Source organism: Vanellus vanellus (genome assembly GCF_965231255.1).
Source record: "Vanellus vanellus genome assembly, chromosome: 24".
Classification (NCBI taxonomy): Eukaryota; Metazoa; Chordata; class Aves; order Charadriiformes; family Charadriidae; genus Vanellus; species Vanellus vanellus.
In genome coordinates, this window is record NC_138929.1 from 5,688,728 (window position 1) to 5,704,075 (window position 15,348).

The 15,348-nt window shown below is 50.6% G+C and overlaps 1 long non-coding RNA gene across 1 annotated transcript in view; it reads right to left on the minus strand.

Moving 5' to 3' along the window:
- Window positions 1–3,014: 3,014 nt before the first annotated feature.
- Window positions 3,015–15,348, minus strand: part of LOC309681129 — a 13,089-nt gene continuing 755 nt past the window's right edge. The window contains exons 2-3 of the long non-coding RNA XR_014270021.1: window positions 4,777–4,954; window positions 3,015–3,048 (exon numbers count right to left, since the gene is read on the minus strand). This is a non-coding gene — a long non-coding RNA (uncharacterized lncRNA). The remainder of the gene's footprint in view (window positions 3,049–4,776; window positions 4,955–15,348) is intronic.

A 15,348-nucleotide genomic window follows, 5' to 3' on the forward strand; every position in this document is an offset into this window, starting at 1 on the left:
GTGTGGCTCCAGACGATGCAGTCCTGTCCTGGCTGGCAGCACAGGCGCCTTTACCCAGAAGTTGAGAATGCACGTGGCAGGGGGGAGAATGAGTGTCCTGTGGGTAAGAGGGGATGAAAGATGCTTTATATTCTCCTTAGATCTGTTTTTCTCAAGAAAGGCATTGGTTTCATTTTTCTTTTCGAAGCGACTTTTTAAACCTGTGCATTTATGTTAAAAAGGAAGAACCTATTTCTTATCTTCACAGGGCAGAGAAGCTGCTCCTATCTAATACGAGAGTTGTTGCTCTTATCTATAATAATTCTTTGATCGGCTGAGACATGCCTAAGCCTGCATGTACGGAGAACAGCATTAGGCTCCCATCTAGACTTGGCAACGCAACAACTTTTCCCCGTGATGTCTGTTGCAAGAGTATCTTGGGATCCTCTCGATGAATAGGGCTCTTTTCGCATCTGATGTTATACGAGCCAAAACAAAGAGTGTGTCTCCGAGTCAAAGCATTTACAGTGTAACACGACGCGAGGCAGGGGTAGGATATAACGATTAGTTTCTCTTTTGCTGCAATTCCATGTTGTGGCAACACTCGTTTATTTGAAGGCAGGAATTACTGTGGGAGATGGTCAAGCCTGCAGCTGAGACAGACACTTGATTTGATTTCAGGACTTCATAGAATCATAGAATGGTTTAGGTTGGAAAGGACCTTGAAGATCATCAAGTTCCAATCCCCCTGCCCTAGGCAGGGACACCTCCCACCAGCCCAGGTTGCCCAAGGCCACGTCCAGCCTGGCCTTGAACACCTCCAGGGATGGGGCCTCAACAACCTCTCTGGGCAACCTGTTCCAGTGCCGCACCACCCTCACAGGGAAAAACTTCCTAATGATCAATCTGAACCTGCCCTCTTCCAGTTTAAAGCCATTCCCCCTCGTCCTGTCACTACATGGCCCAGTAAAAAGTCCTTCCCCAGCTCTCCTGTAGGCCCTTTAGGGACTGGAAGACCTCAATAAGATCTCCCCGGAGCCTTCTCTTCTCCAGGCTGAATAGCCCCAACTCTTTCAGCCTCTCCTCACAGGAGAGGTCCTCCAGCCCTCAGATCATCCTCATGGCTCTCCTCTGGACACGCTCCAGCAAGTACATGTCCTTCTTATGTTGGGGGCTCCAGAGCTGGAGGCAGCACTGCAGGTGGGGTCTCATGAGAGTGGAGTAGAGGGGCAGAATCCCCCCCCCTCGCCCCGCTGGCCACACTTCTTCTGATGCAGCCCAGGATCCAGTTGGCCTTCTGGGCTGCGATCGCACACTGCTGGCTCATGTTGAGCTTCTCGTCATCAGCTTCACTGATGGAGAACTGTTAAAGCTGTTCCAACGAGCCTTTCCCTTCCTGCTCTTCATGCCAGCCTGAATTTGCCTCCTTTCTCCTCTTTGCTGTTGGCACTTGTTATTCTTTCAGTTGTTAAAACAAATATCCTCTAACACCAGAATCTTCATTGGAGACTGATTGAGTCACTCCTTAACCTTTTCTTAGTTAAAAAAACTCCTTATGGCATTGTTTTGGTGTGTTAGGTGGGTTTGTCCCACCTCCAAACATTCTTGTAAGTCTTTTTGAACCCTTCCCAATTTTTTTTTTTTTTTGCTGTGGCAGCACGAGACCTGCACCCTCGTCCTGATAACCCTGTGCCCAGGTCTGGATAGGTCCCTTCTGATTATATTCAACGTTGAGGCTCAAGCTGTTTTAAGCAGCTGATGGTAACACAAGTTCATCACCAAACACACCTTCTCCTCTTCCATGGTCCTGAGCCCACCTGCAAGCACACCCTGCCTTTCTACACCCGAACAGCGTAGGGATGGGAACGCAGCTGGAGACGAGGAGGGAGCTCAGGCCACGTGGATGCCGCTGCCCGGAAAGCTCTTGGTGACTCCGTTTCCTTTTTCCTCCAAAATTTCCTTCTGATTTGATCAACAGAAATGTATACATCTGGCAGAAACGGACCGGCTCCAACAGCCAGAGCCCAGCAGGAGTTTCCATTCCCCTCCGTGCCTGCACAGGAGGATTTTGCACCCCGTAGATATGTCATGTCAAACAGGGCAAAGGACTGGATGGAAAATTTGAAGCTATGGTGGCCTCCAAACAGAGAAGTTCCCTAACGCTCAGCTTCAATGTTCATAAATCCAGCTTATAAGAGGAATGAATCAAATGCTGCCCTCAAAATTTGCCTGGAGGATTCCACAGATAAATCCTGGGCACTTGCTCTGAGATGGAGGGAATTTGATTGAGCAGTACTACTACTCTTGTCCGCACTACGGACCAGCAATGTTTGCTGTGAGGGCTTCGCCCTCTTTTCAAATATTGATCTTGGAAAAAGGACTCCCAAAGAAAACTGCGTGGTAACACCAAATGTTTAGGACTACTCAAAGGCTTCTGATTCGTCACGGTCTGAGATGACTCAATTCTCATTTTATTAAGCCACCAACAAATGCCAACAGCCTCGGGATGACAGCTGGCCCTGTGGAGAACCATTGTACCGACAAGAGAGTCCCCTGGGGAGGAGAGGGTAGTCCAGTCAGACGGACATGGGTTTAGGACAACAGAAACAGTGTGGGAATGGGTCGGTTAAGCCCCGGAGCTAATACTGTGTCCTCTGAGGAGTGTGAATTTGTTTGTCTGGAGATCCAGCAGATTCACCACGGGGTTTCTTGTTGTGTTTTTCAAAGCCGTTACTGTTTTGTCACTCTTGCTACTGGATTCCTCGAGTGAATAGCATGCTCCGCCAACACCAGCACCTTGGCTTTGCAAAACCGAGCGACAGACAGCGATGTGCGACTTCATCCGTTTATGCGCACTGTGGGAAACCAACAACTGTCACTTTGGTTGAAGTTTAGAGGCCAGGAGTTTGGTGCGGGCTGGAATGCTGCAGCTTTAACCCATTAGACTGTTCTCCGCAGGCATGGCCAGCCCCGAGCTTCCTCTGGGAAAAGTGACAGGTCATGGAACCATCTCTCTGGTGCAATCTTGCAGCAAGCACGTTCCGATCTCACCACCAACTCTAACCTGCACTGTTAACACCAACGAAAGAACGGTTAGGCACATGTTGAGCCATGCTCCAAAGAGCAAGTGGAGGAACGTAAAAGGTTTGCAAAGGCTGAGACATTGCCCCACCTCGCAGGTATTGATCATACTGAAATGGGCTTAGGCTATATCATAGACTCATAGAATGGGTTGGGTTGGAAGGGACCTTTCAAGGTCATCTATGGGCCTGTGTGAACCTCCTGAGGGTCAACAAGGCCAAGTGCAAGGTCGGGGCAACCCTCAGCGTCAATACAGGCTGGGGCATGAAGGGATGGAGAGCAGCCCTACCAAGAAGGACTTGCGGGTACTGGTGGATGAGAAGCTCAACATGAACCAGCAATATGCACTGGCAGCCCAGAAGGCCACTGGCACCCCGGGCTGCATCGCCAGCAGCATGGCCAGCAGGGCGAGGGGGGGGATTGTGCCCCTCTGCTGCGCTCTGGGGAGACAACCCTGCAGTGCTGCCTCCAGCTCGGGGGGTCCCCACAGCAGAAGGACACGGAGCTGTTGGAGGGCGCCAGAGGAGGCCCCGGAGATGCTGGGAGGGCTGGAGCCCCTCTGCTGGGAGGACGGGCTGGGAGAGGTGTGGGGGGGGTTCAGCCTGGAGAAGAGAAGGCTCTGGGGAGACCTTAGACCCCTTCCCCTTTAGGGCTCCAGGAGAGCTGGGGAAGGACTCTGGATCAGGGAGGGGAGCGATGGGACGAGGGGGAATGGTTTTACACTGGAAGAGGGGAGATTTAGATGAGATATCAGGAAGAAATTCTTGGCTGTGAGGATGGTGAGACCCTGGCCCAAGTTGCCCTGAGAAGCTGTGGCTGCCCCATCCCTGGAGGTGTTCAAGGCCAGGTTGGACGGGGCTTGGAGCAACCTGGGCTGGGGGAAGGTGTCCCTGCCCAGGGCAGGGTGTGGCACTGGATGGCCTTTAAGGGTCCCTTCCAACCCAAACCATTCTGTGATTCTATGATCTAGTCCACCTTTGAAGTATTCCATGCATTTTTCTGTAAGATTAATACCAAATGTCTGCTTGAATTTCTAACCCATTTCATTTTTTTTTTTTACAGTCTGGTTTAATTTGATTAGAAATTCCAGTCCCTGACACTTTTGATTTCTCATAATTAATTTCATAAGCAAAGACTGAGACAGCTGCTGTCGTTGGAGCACTATTGCTGTAAGGAAGAAAGTGTGGGATGCGTGTGAAGACCTTTGTGTTATGCTCTGTCCTGTGGTCTGTCTAACGAGGATTCTGCCTAATCATTGCTACCAGAATTTCCAAGGCTGGAGCGAAGAGCAGAGGCAAGAGGCACTGCGGGTTTCCTCCTGCGGGTACGTCGAAGAAATCCCATTTACTGACACAAACGCTAAAGGATCCTCAGAGAGAGCAAACCCACCGGCCCTGCATTTATCAGCACAGATAAATGCTGCCTGTGTGCTCCCAGGTTATTTTGTACAGGGCACTTTCTGTGTTAGGAAAGCCAAGATAACTCTGGGCGTTGGTTTTTGTATGTTTTGCCAGGTCCTAATATTAGCTGCGGTTTGCCTGCCTACAACAAACCCGGATTGATCTGTCTGTAAATATTTAGCTAGTGACCCCCCCATCTAGCTGTCAAGCCTGGTGAAAGAAATCTTTCTCCTTTTTAGGTATTTTTGTTTCAGAAGGAGGAATGTCATCTTCTTGTATGGCTTCGTAGAAGAGATGACTTTGGACATGCCTGTACCTTCTTTCATGCCCCGCTCTGGGCTCTGGTTGTTCATCCTGCAGTTGTTCCTGCTCATCCTGGGGAGAATCCACGTGGAAGGAACCCTGGATGTGTTTCTCTCCATCTCTCTTCACACACGGCAGTAGGGATGAGGACCATGCCAAGCTGGGCTGCCTCCACCAAGATCGTCCTTCTCCTGGGAAGTTAAAAATGAAAGGTATCACAAAGAAGGAGTTAAAGCTCTGAGGTTTGTGAGGGTTATCTTATCTTATGGGCAGGATTTTCCCTGGGAAATAAAGGGAGAGAGGGAGGGAGGGAGGGAGGGAGGGAGGGAGGGAAATAAGACTTTGAAAGTAGGAGATCAGCAGAGTTGTGAGGGAGAGCAAGGGTGCCAATGGAGGTGGCACTGGGCTGAGGAGCTGGGTGGGAGGCTGGGGACATCAGGAGAGGGAGAGGATACCCGGAGTCACAGCTGAATAAAGCACTGGAGGTGAGAGGTCTCCAGCTGAACTGCGGTTGACCACTTTTTCTTTTCTGATCATCTGTTTCTTGGCAGCCCTTCCCACATCCTATGAGAAATAGGAGGAAATAGGTGAATGTTTCCAACATTTTATCATATTTCCAACCTGAGAAAATTAGTAACTCACATTAGAATTGCACGTGGCCATTTTGTTACTTTGTGCTAGAGCAGCGCTGAAAGGAGCAAGTGGAGTTCCCAGGGTGGGTGGCAGAGGTGTTTGGGCAGACAACAGCCTGGAGCGGTACATGAACCTGGCTGGGGCACCGGGATGTAGCAGCCGAGTAAAGACTCACAGAATCATAGAATGGTTTGGGTTGGAAGGGACCCTTAAGGCCATCCAGTGCCACCCCCCTGCCCCGGGCAGGGACACCTCCCACCAGCCCAGGTTGCTCCAAGCCCCGTCCAACCTGGCCTTGAACACCTCCAGGGATGGGGCAGCCACAGCTTCTCGGGGCAACCTGCGCCACGGGCTCACCACCCGCAGAGTCAACAATTTCTTCCTCATATCTCATCTCAATCTCTCTTTCAGTGTAAAACCGTTCCCCCTCATCCCATCGCTCCCCTCCCTGATCCAGAGTCCTTCCCCAGCTCTGCTGGAGCCCCTTTAGGCACTGGAAGGGGCTCAAAGGTCTCCCCGCAGCCTTCTCTTCTCCAGGCTGAACCCCCCCAACTCTCCCAGCCCGTCCTCCCAGCAGAGGGGCTCCAGCCCTCCCAGCATCTCCAGGGCCTCCTCTGGCCCCACTCCAACAGCTCCGTGTCCTTCTGCTGTGGGGACCCCCCGAGCTGGAGGCAGCACTGCAGGGGGGTCTCCCCAGAGTGCAGCAGAGGGGCACAATCCCCCCCCTCGCCCTGCTGACAACGCTGCTGGGGATGCAGCCCAGGGTGCCGGTGTCTTTCTGGGCTGCCAGCGCTCATTGCTGGCTCACGTTGAGCTTCTCATCCACCAGTACCCGCAAGTCCTTCTTGGTAGGGCTGCTCTCCATCCCTTCATGCCCCAGCCTGTATTGACACTGAGGGTTGCCCTGACCCAGGTGCAGGACCCTGCACTTGGCCCTGTCGAACCTCATGAGGTTCACATGGGCCCACTTCTCCAGCCTGTCCAGGTCCCTCTGGATGGCATCCTGTCCCTCAGATGTGTCCGCACACCACTCAGCTTGGTGTCGTCCGCAAACTTGCTGAGGGTGCAGCAAAAGGGTTGGCAATAAAGCAGATAAAGAAATCTGCTAAGAGGATACACAACGTGGCAGCTCCCCATCACTGCTGCGGCTCCTGGTGGGGCTGGAGGTGGGAACATGGAGCTTGCTGACCTTCTCGCAAGGCAGGGGGCCGGCCGCTTTGCAGAAATGGGGTGGAAGTGCAACACAGCAGGCAGCAGCTGCTGGATTTTAATTCAGACCATCTGAATGCCTGTAAGAGGAGAGAGTTTATCGACTGTTCGGGATTTCTGAAGGTTCAAGTGGAGGACAGAGGCTGGGATGGAAAGGGACATTCCAGAAGGGAGGCTGCACAACAGCAGCCGCGGACAGCTGAGCCTCCTTGAGGAGTGTCCATCCCGCTGCCGTGAGGATTTCCTCGCTGCTATCCTACTGCAGCGCTGGATCTGGTCCCGTCACAGGCAGCGTGTCCACGCTCCCCACCGTTTGTCGGTGTGACGGCTCTGAACATTTCAGCCTGGCAGGAAGCTGGAGCAGGTCTTCCCGACGTGGTTAGAGACTGCGCAGGGGGAATCCTGAACGCCTCGCAGACAGGGACCTCAGGATATTTCGTAACAAGATTCCAAATTATGGTATTCAGCAGCGACTGCAGAGTTCAAAAGCCTGAAGAAGAAGTTTGGCTTCAGGCCCACGCCGTTTGTCCATTTGAGAGTTTGTTCCAAACCTACATCTGTAGCGCTGGGAGCAGAAGTGCTTCCAAACCTCTGGACCCAGAGTGAGCCCTTACCCTTCGCCAAGGCAAGACCTGAAGGTGATGGCTGCGTGTCATCCAGTCACGGTACCTGAGGACACCGCACACTGCAGCACCCCCTGCCCTGCCTGCCTGACCCAGCCTGAGTCTGGTGCCCCGCTCCCCTGACCATGCTGCCCACCACTGCCCCCCTCTGCCCCCAGCCAAGGGTCTACTCCAGCCAACACACCAACCCTTCACACCCTGACCTCCAGGGAAGGGCAGCGTTCATTCAGCCTCATTTGCCTTCACCGCTCAGCAGAGATCGGTCCCGGTAGGCTGACAAAAACTCGTCTGAGATACAGGAGTACAGACGTGATGTTGTGCACCTTCCTACCTGCCCTACAGAATCCCAGACTGGTCAGGGTGGGAAGGGCTCTCTGGAGCCCCCCCAGTGCCACCCCCTGCCAGAGCAGGGGCACCTCCAGCAGTGGCACAGGACACCTCCAGGCGGGTTTGGAATGGCTCCAGAGGGGGAGACTCCCCCCCTCTCTGGGCAGCCTCTGCCAGTGCTCTGCCGCCCGCACAGGAGAGAAGTCCCTCCTCAGGTTGAGATGGAACTTCCTCTACTCCAGTTTGTGCCTGTTCCCGCTTGTCCTGTCACTGGGCACCACTGAACAAAGACTGTTCCCATCCCCTGGCACCCTCCCTTTAAGGATTTGTAAGCATTAATAAGATCCCCCCTCGGTCTTCTCTTCTCCAGACTGAAAAGCCCCACGTGCCTCAGCCTGTCTTCATGAGAAAGATGCTCCAGTCCCCTCATCATCTCTGTAGCCCTTTGCTGGGCCCTCTCCAGCAGTCTCTACATACTGAGAAGAGAGGGTAATGGGCACAAAAACGGTCATTTATAGACTACTGCAATTTGGGGAGGGGAAATCTTTGAAACCCAAGTAAACCAATCAGTTTTTGTCCAAATCCTATGGACTTCAAAACTGGCTAACTAGATTGATTTGATACTAGATTGTAAATGAAGGCACTAGTGCCCAGACCGCCCTGTGTCTACATGTGCTCTGCCGTGGAAAGAGCAAGCCAGCGGATGGACCGGAATAAAACCAACGTTTTCAAACGTGAGGAGCGCTGCGAAGTGCTGCTGCAATGCCACAGTGAAAGGTAAGCCACCAGGTCGCTTGGCTGAAACGTAAAGCCAAATTCTTTTTGCCAGGTGTCACGCGTGCAACAAGCCACGTATTATTTTGGAACGAGCTGCCCACCACAGCTCGGAAACCCAGCAAGTCAACGTGGCTTTTGGACTCTGCCTCCCACTTCTTAACTTGGGAGTGTATAACATTAACCGCCAGAGATCTAATAATAATTACTAATGTTTTATCTGCGTTGTGGCACATAGCGAAATTATAGTGGGATGTGACGAGACGGGCTATCTAAGAACAAAGTCCTCTTTATACACAAAGCAAAACCTGTAGAACGAATATCAGCTCTGGCTCCTCCTTCTGAACTGCTTCAGTCCTGATCTCGTGTTCGCTGCCAGGGACAGGCGTCTCCGCTCACTGCTCGGGTACTGATCTCCTCACATCAGTGAAGACAAAGTCCCTCTAGAAGCTAGGCTGAAAATCCAGCATAATTTTCCCCCCCAAAAAAGTACTGGCTATGTAGATCTAAGCGCTAACAAATAAAAGTTGTAGCTGGGATGTATTTTTGACAAATGGCTACAATGAGCTGAATTCGAGCCAGCTCCTTCGGAGGAAGTTGTTACTCATTTTGGGCTAAGGAGTTACCGGTTAGAGCAAGGAGCTTCTAATCAAAGTAGTACTGTCAACCTCTCAGCTTCTTAGAATTCATGAGCTTGATCTCTCCAAACTATATCTAAAGAATTTCTTTTTCAAAAGTAACATATGAATTTTTCATGTACTGCTTAGCTTAGTTCTCAGAGCTGGGGCTTAAAAAACCCTCCACATGGATATTGTAATATTCTGACAAAGATTTCGTGCTTTTTTTCTAATGTGTCCTTTCTGATCTGCTAAGCTGTAAGGTTCATGTGAGTGGCGTCGCGGCTTCTGATGCAATGCGTGACTCAGAAAAGTGATTTTTAGGGAGCTGAGTTGAGTTTGGAAACCCTTTAAGCCCCCTCCCAAAAAGGAGTCATCACTACAAGAGAAGCCCGGTAATCTACAAGAAAAAGACCACTCAAATTTCCTTGAACTGAGCAGCCAAGACCCAGAACCAGAGGCTGCTTTTAATAATCTTGGCTTTATCTTTCCAGTGCTCATTTCCCCTTTTTATACTCTAGCGCTGGTGCCTCCGCAGGAGAATCTGATGAAGATTTCGCTTCACAGAAGTTGATTGGTGAAGTGCTGAAATCCTCAGCTGACCTCCACGGCAGAGGGGCAAAAAAACCAATGTTTACTCGATATTCCTAACCATAAATGAGCAAACGACAGCTAGCCCTAGCCCTGCTCCTTACGCACCCCACTCAGATTGAGAGCTCCTTCTGAACAGGACACGCAGCTGTTAAAATGCTGACATGTGTTTCCTGACGATAGACCAGAGCCAAAAGCAGAACTTGTTCAGAAAGACAAGCAATTTGATCATATTTTGGCAAAGATAAGAGGAAGCTGTACAGAAGCATATTCCCTCCAGGGGCAAAACTCCGATTAATTGGAACTGCTTGGTATTCAAAAGAGCTGATGAAAAACTTTTTGCAAGCCATTGAGGCTGTTTCTTATTTTTCACTGACACGAGCCATGAATATGCCATTCAGCTGAAAGGAATTACATCGATGTTGCAGAATGGAGATCAGAATCAGACCCATTCTACAAAGGCCTAAATTTGTTTGTTTCCCTATCTCCCACCCCAGTAGGATAACAATGGCAGCCTATTTCCAGTGTTAGGATTCATTTCTGTCGACCTCTTCTGCATCGTCTTTTAACACCAGAGAAGCAGCCATGTGCCAACATGATCCAAGCGAGGGCTCCTAAGGGCTCGAGGTCAGGCTGCAGCATGAGACTGCTTAGCTAACCCTGCTCAAGTTCAAGTCTAGCTGCAATACACGGCTTGCTTGAAGCTATGTTACGCAAGAGGATGAGATAAGATGACCCATTCATTTTTAAAACTACCCATCTAGGTGTCTTCATGTCTTTCTCAATAAGAAAGGGATATTACATGCCTACTCCCATTGAGATATACAGATAAAGAGAGAGGATATTTATCTGTTTATATAGGATATTTATAAAACATCAGCACCTGAGCACTTCAGTCCATGCACCCTACAAAGACAGAGCCTACTGTTTGAGCTTCCAGTACATATATGCACAACATGTAAAGAATGAGAGAATCACAGAATGGTTTGGGTTGGAAGGGACCTTAAAGACCATCCCAGTCCCACCCCCTGCCCTGGGCAGGGACACCTCCCCCCAGCCCAGGTTGCTCCAAGCCCCGTCCAACCTGGCCTTGAACACCTCCAGGGATGGGGCAGCCACAGCTTCTCGGGACAACCTGCGCCAGGGGCTCATCATCCTCACAGTGAAAAACTTCTTCCTAATACCTATTCTAAATAGCAGAAAAGCAGTTATCTGTTTTACACGGGACTGAAACCAAGGAGCCAAGAAATTTGTCAAGGATCATAAATCAGTAGCAGAACTGGAAATTAAAGCAAACTACGTTAAGTACTTCTTTTGGTTTAGACAGGAAAGTTCTGCAAGATCTGTTGATAAGAGCGCATATAAAGCACTGTTATTCCTAAGGCAACATCTTTAGCTACACGATATCCAAAGAGCTTGAAGAAGTGAGTTTTTCCATACCAGGTGCAATACTACTCCTGTTTACGGCAACCCACAGCAGCTCGCAGGCTGCAATGTGAGTCTATCCCGCAGAAGAGGCAGGTTCCTCGCCTTGGGTTTACTCAAAGACAGCTCAAGGGTTAAGGCTCGGAGTACGCGAGTCACAAAGCATGCTGTGTCTCATGTGTGGGAGTAAATGTCATATCCCACTGCACAGGGTATTTATAGAACAGCACTATTTGGGAAGTGAAACTTTTTAATGGTGAAGTTTTCAACCATTTGCTTCAGGTTTAAGTTCTGAAGAATGAAACAGCTGAGAACCCCGTTTTTCACTTTCTGGCCCTAGCTGGCTCCGAAAGTTACGGCGAAACGAGCCGGGTCTGAGTCCAGTTACCTTGGGTTTCAAAGCTCCGGTCTCTGCCGCGCTAAGGGAGCGTTTCTGCAGCTGACACATCAATCCTCTGTCCCTGCCAGAGGACAGAGCACTCCTTGTCATCCTCACCCACACTACCTGCTGCAGGAGCTCTCCCCACAGGAGGTCTGCTTGCAGTCCCCTGAGGCTCACCCTCAGGCAGCGGTGCAGCTCCAGGGGGCTGCCCTTCTCCTGGCCACCCAGCCGGCTGAGCACTCCCAAACCCCTGAGTTACTCCACACCCGCAATCCAGCACAGCTGCCCACTGCCCAGCACTGAATTTCAACACAAGAGGTGACCCTCTTTTCAAGGGCAGACCTTGAACCAAGAAGAGTGCTGCCCGCAAAGCCAGCAGTAACACAACGCACCAGCAGCTCCCTCAGTTCCCGCGCTGCAAGCTCAGCAGTCCCACAAGGGCTGGGGCTTGTAGAAAAGGGACTGGGATGAGAGAGCATGGACTGCAGCTGCATAAAGTCGGAGGTGGCAGGTAAACGGCTGGGGGGAGGTAAAGCAATCAGGATTCTCCTTTGTTAAAATGGTGACGTGCCACCAGGGCTGAAGCTGGGTTGATGGGATGAGGCTGAAGATCAGCCAAGGCGGTATGAGCTGTCCCCACCTCTGGATCCGCACTGAAGCTCCCACTGCCAAAGGCCCACCTGGTTCAAGTTCTTTACACCTCCCTGTTTGTAACACACTGCTCTTGGCTCACACAGACACAGCGAGCCCCAAACCTGGAATAACAGATCAAAAACTCCAAGTTAAAAGCTTTTTTTGATCAGCAGTCCCAGAGTAGATCACCATAATCGAGCCAGGCAGGAACAAAAGTCCTTTTGTGAAACTAACTGTGCTCTCTGAGCTGTAACTATAATCACAGCACACATTCCAAGAAGTAGGTTTTGACATTATTGGGTCACGCAAAGGAAGGGCTATGCATATTTTGCACCAATTATTAATGCAGCTGTTTGTGTTAACCCTCCAAATTGAGTAATTGATAGACCCTGTGCAATTTACATAAATAGGAACACAGTTACATTTGCATTCGTTCCATTTGTAATCACGTTGAGAACTACTTGTGGGTTTTATTGCCGCAATAGAAACCGGAGTTTGGCTGTACGTACCCTGTAACTACAAAGAAGGGGCAGAGCAGAGGTCGGGTAGCCAGTGCCCATCTCCCAGCCTTGCCTTCACCAGCCGGGTTGCTTCTGCCCCAGTGGGTTGGACACACGGGGTTCTCACTACTCCAAACACGCTTTTTCTGCTGGAGAGGTGTCAGAAGCACTCTGACAGATCAGTACATGCTCATGTTACTTCTAACTAATGGACTCATCGCAACTTTGAGCTATTACTGTACACCATGAATACTGCTTGCTTACTGGAGCAGTCATTATTACATTATTTACACTTTGTTCGTGCTTTCAAGATATTCTTCACAGCTTCAGGAGTGACAAACTTCTCTACCAGTAAGCTGATTGAGACCATCGATTCATTTCACATAACATAACCACAAAAGAAAAGCAGAGTATTCTGGATTTCAGTATTGAACCTGGGGTTGTAAAAGGTTCCACGTGTGCTTCTCAAACTCTCAGTCCTGTCCGCCCTCTTCAGACAACAATTACAGAATGGAACTTCAATGGAAAGTGTGGCTTGTTCAAAACCTGCAAAATGAGTATTAAGGCCCATTATATTTTGTTAAAAGTTTTATTTGATCTTCTTTCCACTGTGATAAAAATGTCAAGGTCATAAATACCTCTAAACGCAACATGACGATCACCTCAACTACTCTGGCAAAAATAACCCAAAAAAGACTCCTTCAGATTTTTAAAGGCAGAACTGTCGTCAAATTATTTCAACTTCCAAAAAACATTGCCTTGTAAAAATTTCTCTCATTGTAGCAGGCATCCCGTGTTCTTTAAGCGAGCATAAGGTATCATGAAAGGTTAGAAAAGCTGTGCCCAGTCATTACCACAACTCCTTCCTCACTTGAGGTTTTTCCCACTGCTTGAACGTAAGGATGATTCTTCACTCAGGGGACGTTAGAGATCGGGTGGATCTTGGGTTCTGCAACCGTAACACGTGCTGCCCAAGAGCAAGAACACACAGAACATGAAACCCTCCCTGAAGCTCCAGTCTCTCCATACACACCACAGCTCAGCTCTTCCAGGAAGGGCTGAAACCCACCTGTAATAACTGGCTACCTCCTTGCGAGAGCTGCCCTGGTGACAGCACCCCCACCCTCAGCATTTTCTATTTCCACTTTTAATCATTTGCAGAAGTATTGGAGTAACCTGCAGAATAGCCTGTTGACTAGAATATACCATATACGATAGCAACCTACTCTGACAGCTTCATTTAAGTCAGATTTGTACTACAGCCAAGCTGATTGTTCTGCAACACAATACAGCTCTATTCTCTTAGGAGAGAGCTCTCAGGACTGAAAAATTCTCTCCAAACTACGTGAAGAATCTGAGCAGAAGAGGCACCTGTACGGAGCCAGTCTGTCCTGAAGCTGAGGGATATGGGGTCTTGCTACTGCAAATTTCAAGACTGCTCCGAGCACCATCACGGTGGTTATCATACACAGACTCTGCCACAAGTATGAGCCATCCTCCTGCACAGGGAAAAGCATATTGTATGTCACACAAGGAGTCCAAACTGAGAGGGAATCAGCAAGTACATCACAGTCCTTTCTTGAGAGCTCTGAAATTATTACCTCTGGAATTATTTCTTTTCCATGTCCCCGAGCCCTCTGAGGCAAGGGCCAGGAGTTACCCAAACTGACCCCTATTTTTGGGGTCAAAACAAAGAATGATGCTACTTGGGCAAATTAGAATCTGAAGATTAAATTGTCATTTACTGGGGAGTATAAAAGACTAAATAACCAGGGAAAAAACCCTATCAAAATTATCACAAATCAAGTGGTTAGAGTTGGAACTGACCTTGAAGATCATCCAATTCTACCCTCCTGCCCTGGGCAGGGACACCTCCCACCAGCCCAAGTTGCTCCAAGCCCCGTCCAACCTGGCCTTGAACACCTCCAGGGATGGGGCAGCCACAGCTTCTCTGGGTACCCTGCGCCAGGGGCTCACCACCTTCAGAGTGAAAAACTTACACTACTCAAGAATATTATGTCCACAGCAGGATTGAAACCTGCCACAGTGACTGGGGATGAAGGCTAATCACCCCCATCTCTCCCATGGCCTTGATGCAGCTCTGACATCAGATGCAGACATCCCTTCTTGCAGCCTCTCTCTTAGCTCAGAAAAGGTGAGAGTCTTGGAACAGGGAAAGAAAATATAAGTCAACAGAAAGCCTCAGCTTCTTGAGCCAAAAGCTTAATTTGTAAGAATCTGAAGAGACAGCTTACAGACATCATGCTCTGGTCTCCTTGTTCAAAGTTATACACTCCTGTAGCACCCTTACAGGCAAATCCCACTTCCTACGTTTTCTTGGAAAAATGCATACAGCTGCTACAGCTTTACACCAGCGCCCTTCCTGAGGCAGGGCCACACAGAGAGGCGGCCGGCAGCCAGGCCACCAACCCAAGAGCCCGGCCCGTTTCCCGTCTCCCTTCCTGAGGCACCAAAGACGAACGTCGAGGGCCGGGGAAGGCGGCCCAGCGTGGGGCCTTGTGGGGCCTTCCCCGGGCCTTGCCACCCCTTTCCTCCCTCCAACGCCGGTGGCAAAGCCGAAAAGAACAACCGTGAGGAGACCGGCGGCCTTTTCAGGGTCGCCCGGCGCGCGCGCCCCGCCCCGCGCCTGCGCACTAGGCGCCCGGAAGAACGCGCATGCGCAGGGCGGTGGCGGCGGCCGAAGAGACGCTCGGGGGGGGCGGGGCGGGGCAAGGCGGGGAATGGCTTGGCAGGAAGCCCCGCCTACTTCTGGGAAACCCGCCCCCGGGGGAGGGGGCGGGGCGGGGCGCGCGCGGGGAGGCGTGGGCGCCGTCAGGCGGCGCGGCGATTGGCTGGGAGGAGGCCGGGAGG